Source organism: Macaca mulatta, chromosome 18 (assembly GCF_049350105.2).
Source record: "Macaca mulatta isolate MMU2019108-1 chromosome 18, T2T-MMU8v2.0, whole genome shotgun sequence".
NCBI classification, from domain to species: Eukaryota; Metazoa; Chordata; class Mammalia; order Primates; family Cercopithecidae; genus Macaca; species Macaca mulatta.
In genome coordinates, this window is record NC_133423.1 from 22,820,162 (window position 1) to 22,832,851 (window position 12,690).

The window sequence follows — 12,690 nt, forward strand, 5'->3', positions numbered from 1 at the left end:
GGCAGAGCCCCTCTGGGGGAGGCTTTCCTTAAACATAAAGGCATCAGCGCTAACTTTAATGTAGGGAGGACAGAAAAGTAATGTGATGAGCACTCATAGAGGACTTTTATATTATTATTATTATTATTATTATTTTTTTTTTTTTTTTTATTTGAGACAGAGTCTCGCTCTGTCGCCCAGGCTGGAGTGCAGTGGCCGCATCTCAGCTCACTGCAAGCTCCGCCTCCCGGGTCTACGCCATTCTCCTGCCTCAGCCTCCCGAGTAGCTGGGACTACAGGCGCCCGCCACCTCACCCGGCTAGTTTTTTGTATTTTTTTAGTAGAGACGGGGTTTCACCGTATTAGCCAGGCTGGTCTCGATCTCCCGACCTTGTGATCCGCCCGTCTCGGCCTCCCAAAGTGCTGGGATTACAGGCTTGAGCCACCGCGCCCGGCCGAGGACTTTTATATTATTAAAATTCAGAACCTGCATGTTTTAAAGAATGTCTTAAACCTACAGAATAAAATAAATAAGAAAATTAATGAAATGCGAGGGTAATGAAAATAGAGGCCTGAATAAGTCACCTGGAGAACAAGCACAAAAGGAGGAGAGATTCAGCCAAGGGGTGGGGTGGCCAAGCCAAGGAGGGGCAGAAGAACGGGCACTTGAGTCGGCCAAGCACAGAAAGGGGGTAGGGAGCAGTCCTCAGCTCAGTGCCCCTGGCCTGATGTGGGACTATAGCAGGATGTACAGGACACGGTTCTGGCCTTGGGCGCTGAAGGCCTGTCGGGGAGAATCTTAGCGCCATGTGTTAAGTGCCACCACAGAGACCTGCACAGGGCCAGGCACAGAGCCAAGAACTCTGCACCCAGGTCACACACACAGATCAGCAGCACCCACCTGAGAAAGGACGAGAGCAAGGCAGTTGTACAAAGGGGGAGAAGGGAGCAGTTCTGGGCACCGGCAAGGCACAGAGGAGGAGGAGCACACGGTGGCTCAGAGAGGGATGCATTGCAGGGTGTCACAAAGACCCCTGTGCCCCCGTTCACCCAGGGCAATGCACAATCACTGAAGTGTTTGCCCGGGCAGGAACATGGTCTGTCTGTGTCTTAGAGACAGAATTCTATACCTAGGCAGAGGGATAGAGAGAGCAGGGCAGATATGGACACTGCTTGAGGAGTCCTCTACACCAGCGGTCCCCAACCTTTTTGGCACCAGGGACTGGTTTTGTGGAAGACAATTTTTCTCCAGGCTGGTTCGGGGGTTGGGGGAGTGGGGTGGATGGTTTGGAGATGATTCAAGGGCATTACATTTATGGTATTTTATTTCTATTATTATTACATTGTAATAGATAATGAAATAATTATACAACTCATCATAATACAAAATCAGTGGGAGCCTGAGCTTGTTTTCCTGCAACTAGATGGTCCCATCTGGGGGTGATGGGAGACAGTGACAGATCATCAGGCATGAGATTCTCATAAGGAGCATGCAACCTAGATCCCTCACATGAGAAGCTCCACAATAGGGTTCATGCTCCTATGAGAATGTAATGCCAGTGGCTGATCCGACAGGAAGCGGAGCTCACGCAGCAATGTGAATGATGGGGAGTGGCTGTAAATACAGAGGAAGCTTCGCCTGCCCTCCCATGGCTCACCTCCTGTTGTGCGGCCCACCTCCTAACACGCCACAGGAGTTGGAGATCCCTGCTCTACACAAACACCGAAAGCCAGACACAGCAGCCGGAAGGATGAGAGAGTAAAGGACGACTCTTGGGTCTGTAGCTTGGATGCCAGTACAGATGGCGAGGCCACTGCGGAGACAGATGATTCCAGAGAAAGAACAGTTTCTGATATTTTGACATTCCAAGCCAAGAAACTATGTAAGGACAAACAAAAGATGCAGAATTATATGGCCCCTCTATCTAGTGGATGAAGTCTCCTTTCAAGAACATGATGGTTTGACTACATATGTAATAAAAAGAGAAGATGAAATCACACTCCAGAGAGCCAGTACACCACCCTGGAAGAAAAATATTTGAAAATTTCTCTTTTGTTTTCCAGAGTTGCGAAATAATGTTTAAAATCACCTAACCAAGTTAAAATCACTGTTCTCAATGAACTCCCACATGATTCGAGTTAGTGTCAGAGAGAGAGAATGCTTTGAGACAATATACAACCAATACTATCATTTTCCTACTAGGAAAAAAACCAAAACTGTGATAAAGCTGTAAGACTAGCCTAGTTTGGTTTTTCTATCAGCCACTCCCAAATTTGAAACGCAGTATTTCTTTCAAATGTTTCTCTACTTTCTTACCATGAATGCCTAGTTTTAAGCATCTAGAAGTCACAGAAGCTTAAAATAATGATCAGTCAGTTCTTCAACAGGAGACACACAATAACGTGCCTATAACAATGAAGGATAAAAATGCGAACAACCCTTGAAGTGTATTTACTACACATTCCTATGCCAGAAGGAATGTTAGCACACATTCATTAAGAATCCAGGTATATTTTCTATCCCTTGTGTTGATATTATACAGTAGGAATGCCAATCCTTTTAATAATTTATGGAGGAGTTACACATTGCAGATTCCTTACTAAACATTACTTACACTAAGGTCATAAGTCTAATGAATATTCCGTAGGGAAAATGGGCAATATTTTAACTGCAATACACTAATTTAAATTATGTCTGCATCTGCTTGTATGCATTTAATTCATCATTATCTTTCATGTATTTATAACACAAAGCAGTGAGAGTATTTTCTCTAAGGCAAAAACATTTTACAATTGCATTCATTTTTAGACCTTAAAATTTACAGTAGATATCCAAAAGCTTCATATGCTGTATTTTAAGCATGTTGCCCTTGAATGGAAAAGAAAATAAATAAAAAGCTACTGCACTATCTAGGAACCCCATTCCCTGGCCCAGGAAGTCAATACTAGCAGAATTAGTCTGTCATTGACCAACTAGCAACTCTATGAAAGAGTTTAATCTGGAAGTCATGACAAAATAACACTGACACTCCCAGTTCTAAATATATATGTTGTAAAAAATCAATGGCTTACAACATCAAAGGCTGGCAAGCTGCAGCCCACGGACCATCAGCTCACAGACAGGCCCATTGGTTTATATATTACCCAAGGCTGCTTTAGTGCTATGTCAGAGACCATACGTCCTGCAACACCTCGACCACTTAGTATCTGACTTTTTATAGGGAAATAAATAAAAAGGCTTGCTAGGCCCTGATTTAGATAACTACCTACAGCATGTAGGAAAGGTTTTATTTACCATTTAAGAATTTGCCAGTTCACTTAACTTATAAACAACCTTTAAAATCTTAGCTTCCAGGCTACTCCTCCAAATAGAATTATTCAATAATTTTATAAAGTCGATGACAATGTTTCTTAGAAAATGAAGTAATACAACATAGGTGATACATATCTGAGAAAGACAATGGTCTGGACATCCAAAGATGTTTCCCAAATGGATTCAAGACTGTGCATTTTTAAAAGCATGACTTTCGGGTAGAAGGGACATTGTTACCTTCAATAACGCACATGCATAGTAGGTCCCAAGATCACCAGCCTCACGGCCTCCCCAAGGCTGCACCCACTGAGGATGGGGTGGAGAGCCAGTTTTCACTGTCTACAATGGGGAGAACCATTAACAGGGTTCCGAGAAACGAGTCCCTTCCTCCTGGGGTGGGAACGCCAGCAGCCGCGCTCCAGCATCCTAATGCACACCTCTCCCTACATAGCACCTTCTGGCTGTGTTCCTGAAGGCTTGGTTGGTAGTTCAATTTTTGTAAAATAAATATTTTCCTCATTGTCTTACACATTCAGAACTGCTTTCATTTCTGACTCATCTCCAGTTGGCAACCTTCCCTTCCTCATACTTTAGCTTCTTTCACTCTTTCTACCCTTCCTCCCCACAAGAAAAGGAAAACAGAGGAAGACAGTGAGACAAACAGAATGCATTAAGACAAAGACCCCAGAGTCAGGACACGGGAGTGAGGGCACAGGCAAAGACAGCGGAGGATAAAGGAGAGGAAGGACTGAGGAGGGGCCGGCGGCTGGGGGAGAGGTGCAGGAAGGTGTCAGGGGCTCAGGACACGATGTCAGGCAGGGGATCCAAACTTCACCAGCCCTAGGACTGGCCTCATATTTTTGGCTCTTTTGGTGCCTTTGTATTTATGTCAAAATGCGACCCCAGCACTCCTCAGCAGCTTTTTAATTTTTTAATTTTCTCAGGCTCCACTCTGACCAGATTAACAAAATTTATCAAACATCTACTGCGTCAGACACCTTCCGCTTCCTAAAAAACACATCAGATTCTCTGCCCTACAGACTCAGTGACCCCAGCATCATTCTAGACTGAAGAAAATGAGGGCAGGAAGTCTTATGGTTTTCCTTCTACTCTGACAAAACATTTGGTAAAGCAGAGGTGTCTTTGGTAACAGCAAATATCCATGCATCAGGAGTCAGGGACAAGGTTCCGCAGTAGGAACTCTCACTAGTCTCACAACATCAGAGAATGGTACAGAAAAGTGACCTGTCTGGCTGGGCACAGTGGTTTGCACCTGCAATTCCAGCTCTTTGAGAGGCCAAGGTGGGAGGGTCACTTGAGGTTAGGAGTTTGAGACCCGCCTGGGCAACACAGCAAGACAACATCTCTATAAAAATTTTTAAAAATTAGCTGGGCATGGTAGTGTGCCTGTACTCCCAGCTACTGGGGAGGATGAGGCAGGAGGACTGCTTGAGCTCAGGAGTTTGAGGTTACAGTGAGCTATGATTGCACCACTGCACTCTAACCTATGCAATAGAGCAAGACTCCTGTCTCTTTTAAAAAAGGGTAGGGGGGAGACAGATGAGTGGGGGAAGGAAGGAAGGAAGGGAGGGAGGGAGGGAGGGAGGGAGGGAGGGAGGGAGGAGAAAGGGACAGGGACAGAGAGGGAGAGGGAGGGAGATGGGGGAGAGGGAGGGAGACAGGGGAGAGGGAGGGAGACGGGGGAGAGGGAGGGAGACGGGGGAGAGGGAGGGAGAGGGAGGGAGAGGGAGAGAGAGAGAGGGAGAGGGAGGGAGAGGGAGAGAGAGGGAGTGAGGGAGAGAGAGAGAGAGAGAGAGTGTGTCTAGTTTGCCCTTTTATTTACCAAAACTGGAGAGGGAGAGAGAAAAACTTATGTGGAAATGTTTGTAAACTGATGATATATTCCCTGCATGCTCACTTAGTGTATACTGAACACGGCACAGTCTTTGCTCAGTGATTCCAGATCATTAGAAAGATCCATTATTGTGGCACTGGCTATATGAGCACAGCAAGCCTCTCGCAGAATGGAGACTTGCCAGCCCTGTGCATTTACCCATCTGCCATTTCCAATGCTTCCCTCTGGGAAACTTGGTGGGCTGGGTGGTGTGGAGGCTAGGATTGACATATTTTTAAAGGATGCTGCATGCATTCATGCAAAGACTAGGAGGTAAACACAAAAATGTAAACAGTTGTGCGGTTGTTAGGGAATAAAGAGGTTTTTATCTATATTTGAGGGAGAGAGTTACTATCCTTTAATGTCATTTCCGTTTGTGGGGTGGAAGGAATACAACTAGAACAAACAGCCTAAGAGGTAGATCCTTTGGGGCTTTCACAGGAGTAAATGAACAAGCTATTTGGTGCAGGGATTTTAAGACAAACACTTTTTGGCCCAAGGGCCATTAGTGTTGGTGTTGTGATTCTCAGCAATGCCCTAGACAGCAAAGGCTGCTCAGCAAGGCCTCGGGAGGGAAATGTAGCTCTGCAAAGAGCCTGCCGATCACAGACAGTCTGCACAGAGTAAGGTGCTGCTCCTCAATGGGGGAGGAAGAGGAGAAGTCAGCTCTAAATACTAACGAAGAAACAGCGCAGAGGATAAGTCCAAATGCCGGCCTGTACCTCGAGGGACCTCACGGAACATGTGTCAGCAAGGGAAACCAGCTGCATGAAAACAACAGGAGGTGTGCGGTCCCTGGTGGCCAAAAGGGTGCAGCCCCACCTAATGGGTGTGCCCAGCACACACCTCTAGCCATGCAGACTCATGCAGATGCAGGCCCAGTGTGGCTAGATTGCCAAGACCTTTGTATTATAATACAAACCTGGATTTGTATTATAATATGGGATCTCCCAAATGTTGGCTCAGGATTTGTAGTTTTTTGTTTTAGTGTTCCAAGGCCAAATAAACACATGTGTGGATTCAGCCTGGTCCACAGGGACCAAGTGTCTGCAAACTTTGGTGTGACCTCTGATCCTGAAGGGCTTACAAAGTTGAGCAAAGGGACTTCAACGTATGTTCAGCCTCTTTCCAAGGTTTCTCCATCAGGAAAAGGAGGAGATTTACTTTGTACAATGTTTTCAAAGAAGGGCAAAGAAAGAAAAAAACAAAATTTCCAATCCTTTGGAAGTAAAGTAAATCAATATTTAAAATTTGCACGTATATAGTGCCAAAACATCCCCTCCCTCATGGCTTGCTGGTCACCTGGGGGGGAAAAATGTTAATTTTTGACAGTGGAGGGATGAGACTGCCCCCACATTAACCCAGGGATCAATTTTAATCACTGATTATGGCAGAACCAGTCATTGTGTCCCTCCAGTTGCACGCAGCCTCACCCATTCCTGCCTCAAATTTGATCAAGCCTTTAGTTCAACTTCTAATATACAGTACGTACAAGAAACACGAGGAAAAGAACGCCTTCACTCATTGATGATGCCACCAGGACACGATGGAATGTGGTAAGTGAAACAACCCCCCTACAAGTCATTGAAGGGGAGGGACTATTGACAGTGATAGGAAGCAGCCAAACGCCTCGGCAGATAGGGGCAGGTCCCTGGTGAAACCGCACCTTCGAACCAAAAACAGCCTGAAGGCTGAAAGATTGGACTGCCGGTCCTGGATGAAACCCACGACTCAGAGTAAGAACTTCTGTTCCTGTTTGCCCACCTTTCCCCTGACTGATTCTTTCTGAATAATGCCTTTTAATGAATCAAATGTTGCCTTTTCCAATACTACCTGCAGCCTGCCCCTCAACTATTCTGAGCCCATAAAAAGCCCTAGGCCCAGCCACATGGGAAGGAGAGAAGCACCTGATTGCAGCCCCTCTCCACCGAGAGCTATTCCATTGCTCAGTAAAATTCCACTCTGCCCTCCTCACCCTTCAATGTCCAGCATATCCTCATTCTTCCTGGGTGCCATGCAAGAACTCAGGAACCACCGAACATGGGTACAAGCTATAACACAGGTGAGCTGGGGCACCCCAGCATGGTAGAGTGAGACCCAGGTAGGGTGTTGCTGGCTGGGGGTCCCCAGCTTGAAAAGAGACCAAGAGTAAAAAGCTTTTATCACTATTCTAGCTTAAGAGAGTCTTAATAGACCTACCGATTAAATGCAATACAGAATTCTCAATTGAATTCTGGTTTAAACAGTTCAGCTGTAAAAGGCATTTTAGGGTCAGCTGGGGAAATTCAGATAATGGATCAGGTAATAGAGTCCATTAGGCAATTAGTCTTAATTTTGTGAGAACAGTACTACAGTTATATAGAAATATGTTCTTGTTTTTTAGAGGTTTGGGCTGAAGTTATTTAGGGACTAAACGCATGATGTCTGTGATTCACTTTTGAATACTTCAGGGAAAAAAGAGATGGAGCAAATACAGCAAAATGTTAACAACTTAAACCTAGGTAAAGGGGACTGAGGTGAACTGTGTCAAAAAGCTGTCCTTCCACAGTTAGGTCCCCATCACTCTCAATCACTAGGCGGCAGAAGGACTTTCTGCCATGTCCCCCAATACTCTTGAGCCCATGTGTGTTTTAAATTTCAAGTCACCAGCTTCCAAAAGAAAACCTGATAGCAGCCCAAGCAGGTTCGATGCCAATGGCTCATCACACACAATGAAGGAGCTGTGCATGAATGTCTTGCAAACTTCTTCATGAAAGCATGAGATTCTATAGTTGGTTTGTCTCAGCCAACATTGCTAAGTTTTAAGAAAGCAGCTTTAGAGTCTCAAATGCATCCTAGGTAACCTCAAATGAAGCCACTGATCATAATTAAGGAGAAAAAGGGAGGGGAGTTAGATTTTAAAAGTTGCATTAAAATGACCCTATTTAATGACTGCTTTAAGTCTATGACAAAAGGTTAAATGTCTTGAGCTTACTGAAAAAGAACAGTTTGAAATTTGAAAAGCTATCCTAAGTTTAAAAGAAAAACTTTAAGATCTTACTTAGCCAAATATACCTATTCTAAATCTAATGATAGTTGATGATTCTCCAATTCAAAAAGCTTACTCAGCTACCATCAAATACAATGGCCAGCTCTTTAAATCTGCTAACACAAAAAGGTGCCGCCCCCAAAAATGAAATCTCAGGGTTTTGGAGGAACCCTAATAGTCACCTAGTCCCACTCAATTCTCGAACTTTTATCCGTAAGAAGAGTATTGATCTATCACTGAGCATAGCATCAGAAGTCACAGAAATCTGAACCTCATGGGTCCCATCATTCCCTATACCCTTGTTTCATCTTGGGCTGATGATAACCGCTCAATTTTCTTACGTATCAAATGGAAATCCCCTCTTCACAAAATTTAGGTAGAATCTGATGACATTACATTGGGTTCCAAACACGTTGCCAGCCAACCTGTGAGTGCTCGAGTAACAGCCTCTAACTAACTTCTATCAAGAAGTTAGGCCCTGGCTCAATACCTAGTTCCACAACTTACTAAACCTTTCTTGCCTCCGTTTCTTGAACTGCAAAAGGAAAAGAACAATAGTGCCTGTGCATAGGACTTTGCTTGGAGGACACAATGAACTCGCATGTAAATAGTTCAAACCACACCTGGCACAGAGCAAGTGCTCAAGAAACACGAGCTGCTGAAACTCACCACCTCCCTTCCTTACACGCATGTTAAGAAAGCACGACTCGCCTACCCGAACTGCACACTTCACCATGGCAAAACACCAAGGACTTGTCCCGCCCCCCAGAGTGTCTAAAAGACATCCAGAAGAGTCAGTGGTCTGCCGAGCCTGAGGTTCCTGCTGCTGTTTTGGCCTGTTTCCTGGATCTGCCTTGGTTCCTGACCCTGCCAGCGGCTGCCTGGTGCCTTCCTCGCCACCTGTACCTCTCCTCTACAGAAGGATGGCCAAGGCACTCCATGGTGCCTGTGTCCTCCCTAACCCATCACTCGTGTCCTTGGCTCTGTCCTGACCCCTAAGGTGAGGGTCAGGTGCAGAGCCATGACCTTCTGTGCCCAATCCCAGCCGGGCCTCATGTACCCCAAGTAGAAGTTTCTGGGACCTGCCACAAGAAGAGAGTGTGCTCCTTTTGTAGGGTATAAAGTAGTCATTCTGCACAAACATCAGCATCAAATGGAGACCGTTCCCTGCCTGCCACCCCACTGACTCCCCCAGATTCTTTTCTCTGAGCCCAGTCTTGAGCTTGCTTCCCTTAACCTCCTCTCTCTATGCTCACTTTTCATCTAACCCCTGGGCAGGCATCCTGTGCTGGTCCACAAAGAGCCTTTGTGAGAATGAGAAATAAGCACCTCTCCTGGATGCTTAGGAGAGATGCCTGAAGAGCCAATGATACCTCCATGACAATGAGAAAAGAGTACCCCTTCCTCCAGGCTGGCCATCAGGTACCACAGCACACCATATTGTGTTCCACTTAATGAATTCAAGGCAATTTATCAGGCGACTGTCATGTGCCAAGATTTCTGGACCTGCAAACAGCAATAAGACAGGGCTGGAGCCTCCGAGCCTCCCAAGTCCGCTAAGACAAGGGGCCATAGGAGGAGGGAACTTGTAGACCTGCTACAGCCCCGGGAGCAGCAGTGTTCTGTTCTCTTGGGCTGTGTGATACGGGGGGCAGCAGTGTTCTGTCCTCTTGGGCTGGGCTGATGGGGGGGAGCAGTGTTCTGTCCTCTTGGGCTGGGCTGATGGGGGGAGCAGGGACCTCAGCAGGAGTGTTGCCACCCAAACTGGGCCCTGACAGATGAGAGGGCAGCTGCCAGAAAGGATGTGAACAGATGCCAGGCAGAGGGGAAAACACAGGCAAAGGCAAAAGGCAGTGACTTCATGGCACATTTAGTGAATGTGAGTTTCCAGCGAAGGGGTAGGAAAGGGAGGGAAGGAGAGACGGAGGAGGAACAGGCCCACTTCATGCAATCTTTTGGTAAATACTTCCTGAGGACCTGTTATGTGCTATAATAGATCCCGGAAAATAAAAATAAATTAAAAAATTAGAATCCTAGTTATCAGAAGAGGAAAATCTAATTTCAGGAGAAAGAAACAATTCTAAGTATAAAACAACAAGTCAACCTCACTGATAGAACTACGCACAGCATCTCCCAGGCGCCATGGGCACCCCAGAGACAGGGAGAGGTCTGCTGGGGGACACAGCGGCAGCCTGTGTGACGGAGGAGATGAGGACCCAGCTGGTGAACACAGGATGAGCCACTGGAGGAGTCACCGGATCGGGGTGAGGTTAGCGCAGGGTACATCCCTGGGAAAGGGGACAGCGGAAACAGGATGCAGGCACACAACGGTGAGCTGTGGCCATCCCACATGGGCTTGTTCTGAGCAGGGTTTTACTTCTCTTTTGATGTCTTAGTGGCATTTTACGTGAGGCTTGCTTTTTTAAAAGGTGCTTTTTCTTTTTCTTAGCATTTTTTTAAAAGCTGTTTTGGGGAGAAAAAAAAAATCACATTCCATTTTTTTCCCCATGGTATGGATAATAGTCTCTGACCTAGGGTGACCGTAGTCTCAATTTACATCTTATGCCCTGACGTCCCATTCAATGTCGCATTCATTCCAGACAAAAGCGTTCCAGTTTAGATGACAGATTATATGACTGCCCTTTTTCGTCCTCAAGGTACAGTCCAAAGGGAAGCATCTTTCTCTGCCACTGCCGTTTCCCACGTAGGCCAACTGCTCAGACGTTCAAGTGGAGTCACAGCTCAGTTATCCAATCCGCTCTGAACAAAGGCTCCTTTAATAAAGTGAGACTTGGCTGGAAGGAGCTGAAAATGATCTTGGATCCTAAGCACTGGACTGGGGCAGAGAGGGCTGAAAAGGACAAGGGCATTTCAGGCACAGGCCTCTCAAGGGTGAAGGGACCACCTCCAGCTAGGAGGGAGGCCCCGCCCACACCTAGGGCCCCAGAAACCCCGCCTCTGAGCTGCAGCTGTAGGCAGCTCCCATCACCACCTCGGAGGGGCAAGGAGAGATGTCATGCTGTCATGCTCCACTCCTCCCACCATCACCCGCCCCTGACCATCCCGCATCCCCAGACATCACATTCTGCCCCTCAACCACCACTCCTTCCCAACTTCAGGCCAAGTGACCCAGGGAACCTCCCTTGGAAACAAAGGAGTTGGAGTCCCAGAGATGCAAATCCCTGATTTTAAACACATCAGTGTCTACAGGATTTGTACCACTTTAAAGGCTCTGAAATGCCTCTCATGAAAATGCCCTTCCTCTTCCACCCATTATCCTGTCTATAGCAAGGGCTCCAATGCCTACCCGGCCTTTTTGGTGCAGAGGGAGAATGAGGTGCCTGATCAGGCACAGAGGTGGGGGCAATACTCAGAGAAGAGACTTGGAGAAAAGGCCTGCCAGTGGCCCAGGGCTCTGAAGGAGATGGTGGATGCCAGAGAGGACACTACCAAACCTCTACCCTGTGACTGCTACCTTAAAACACGACAGAGCTGCCGCCAACAGAAGTCACTTTGGGATTCTTCCCCACATGCCAGTTACAAAGAAACTGTTATCCTTGTTGTACACTAATATATGGTGGCATGAGTAGGTTTAAGGGATTTGCCCAAGATAGCACGGAGGGAGAATGCAGGTCATCTGGCAAAACTTTAAGGCAATAAGCAGTGCCACTCCAGAGGGATATGCCAAGATAGCATTAACCCAACTGTCACCTCACAATTCCATCTCAGACTCTCAGATGAACTACAGCACTTCAAAGGAGGAAGGAAAGCAGGGATGTGTGTGCCTACTTATCAATCTAAGAAAATGAACACCAGACCAGGGTTCAGAGTTTCTGATGCGTTTTCTGGCACTTGGTCCACTTGGCCACAATATTATTTATCTTTCTAATTAACATCATAAATATCCCTTTCCACCATGTCCCTTAGAAATGACCCGACCTGTTAGTATCTAAACAGTAAAAATTTAAGGTTCAAATTTGCTCTTCTAAGATTTGGAACCTAATTCCACTACAAATTCAACATTAAATCTACCTAACTGGCTTAGAAACACAATGTGAATCAATTTTGTTGTTGTTTTTTTTAATGAAAAGGTTTGGATAAAACAAAATAAAAACCCAATCAAGCTTAAAAAGAAATCACCAAAATTTTCTAAATCCAACTTCCTCCGTCAACACTCTAAATTTCATTGGAAAGAGTGAGAATACATATTTTTAACATAAGAGCACAATCTACTACCAGTCAGCATGCAAATGCTTACATTTTTAAAAGATAATTTTTGGTTTTTTTTTCCTTGGTGCTCTATATGTTAAGTAGTAGGAGAAAGATATTAAAAAGATGTCTGTCCCCAGTACATTTCTAATCTAGTAATAGAGGCAAGTGAAAGAAATACTAGAAACCACCAGGTAATGCATCTGCAAATGCTAAAATGACACTGCGCCTACTATGGCAGCTAAGAAGGATTAGGAGAGGAAAGAC

The 12,690-nt window shown here is 45.8% G+C and overlaps 1 protein-coding gene across 23 annotated transcripts in view; it reads right to left on the bottom strand.

Moving 5' to 3' along the window:
* NEDD4L (NEDD4 like E3 ubiquitin protein ligase) overlaps positions 1 to 12,690 on the bottom strand; it is a 367,516-nt gene that overhangs the window by 225,583 nt on the left and 129,243 nt on the right. The window lies entirely within an intron of this gene.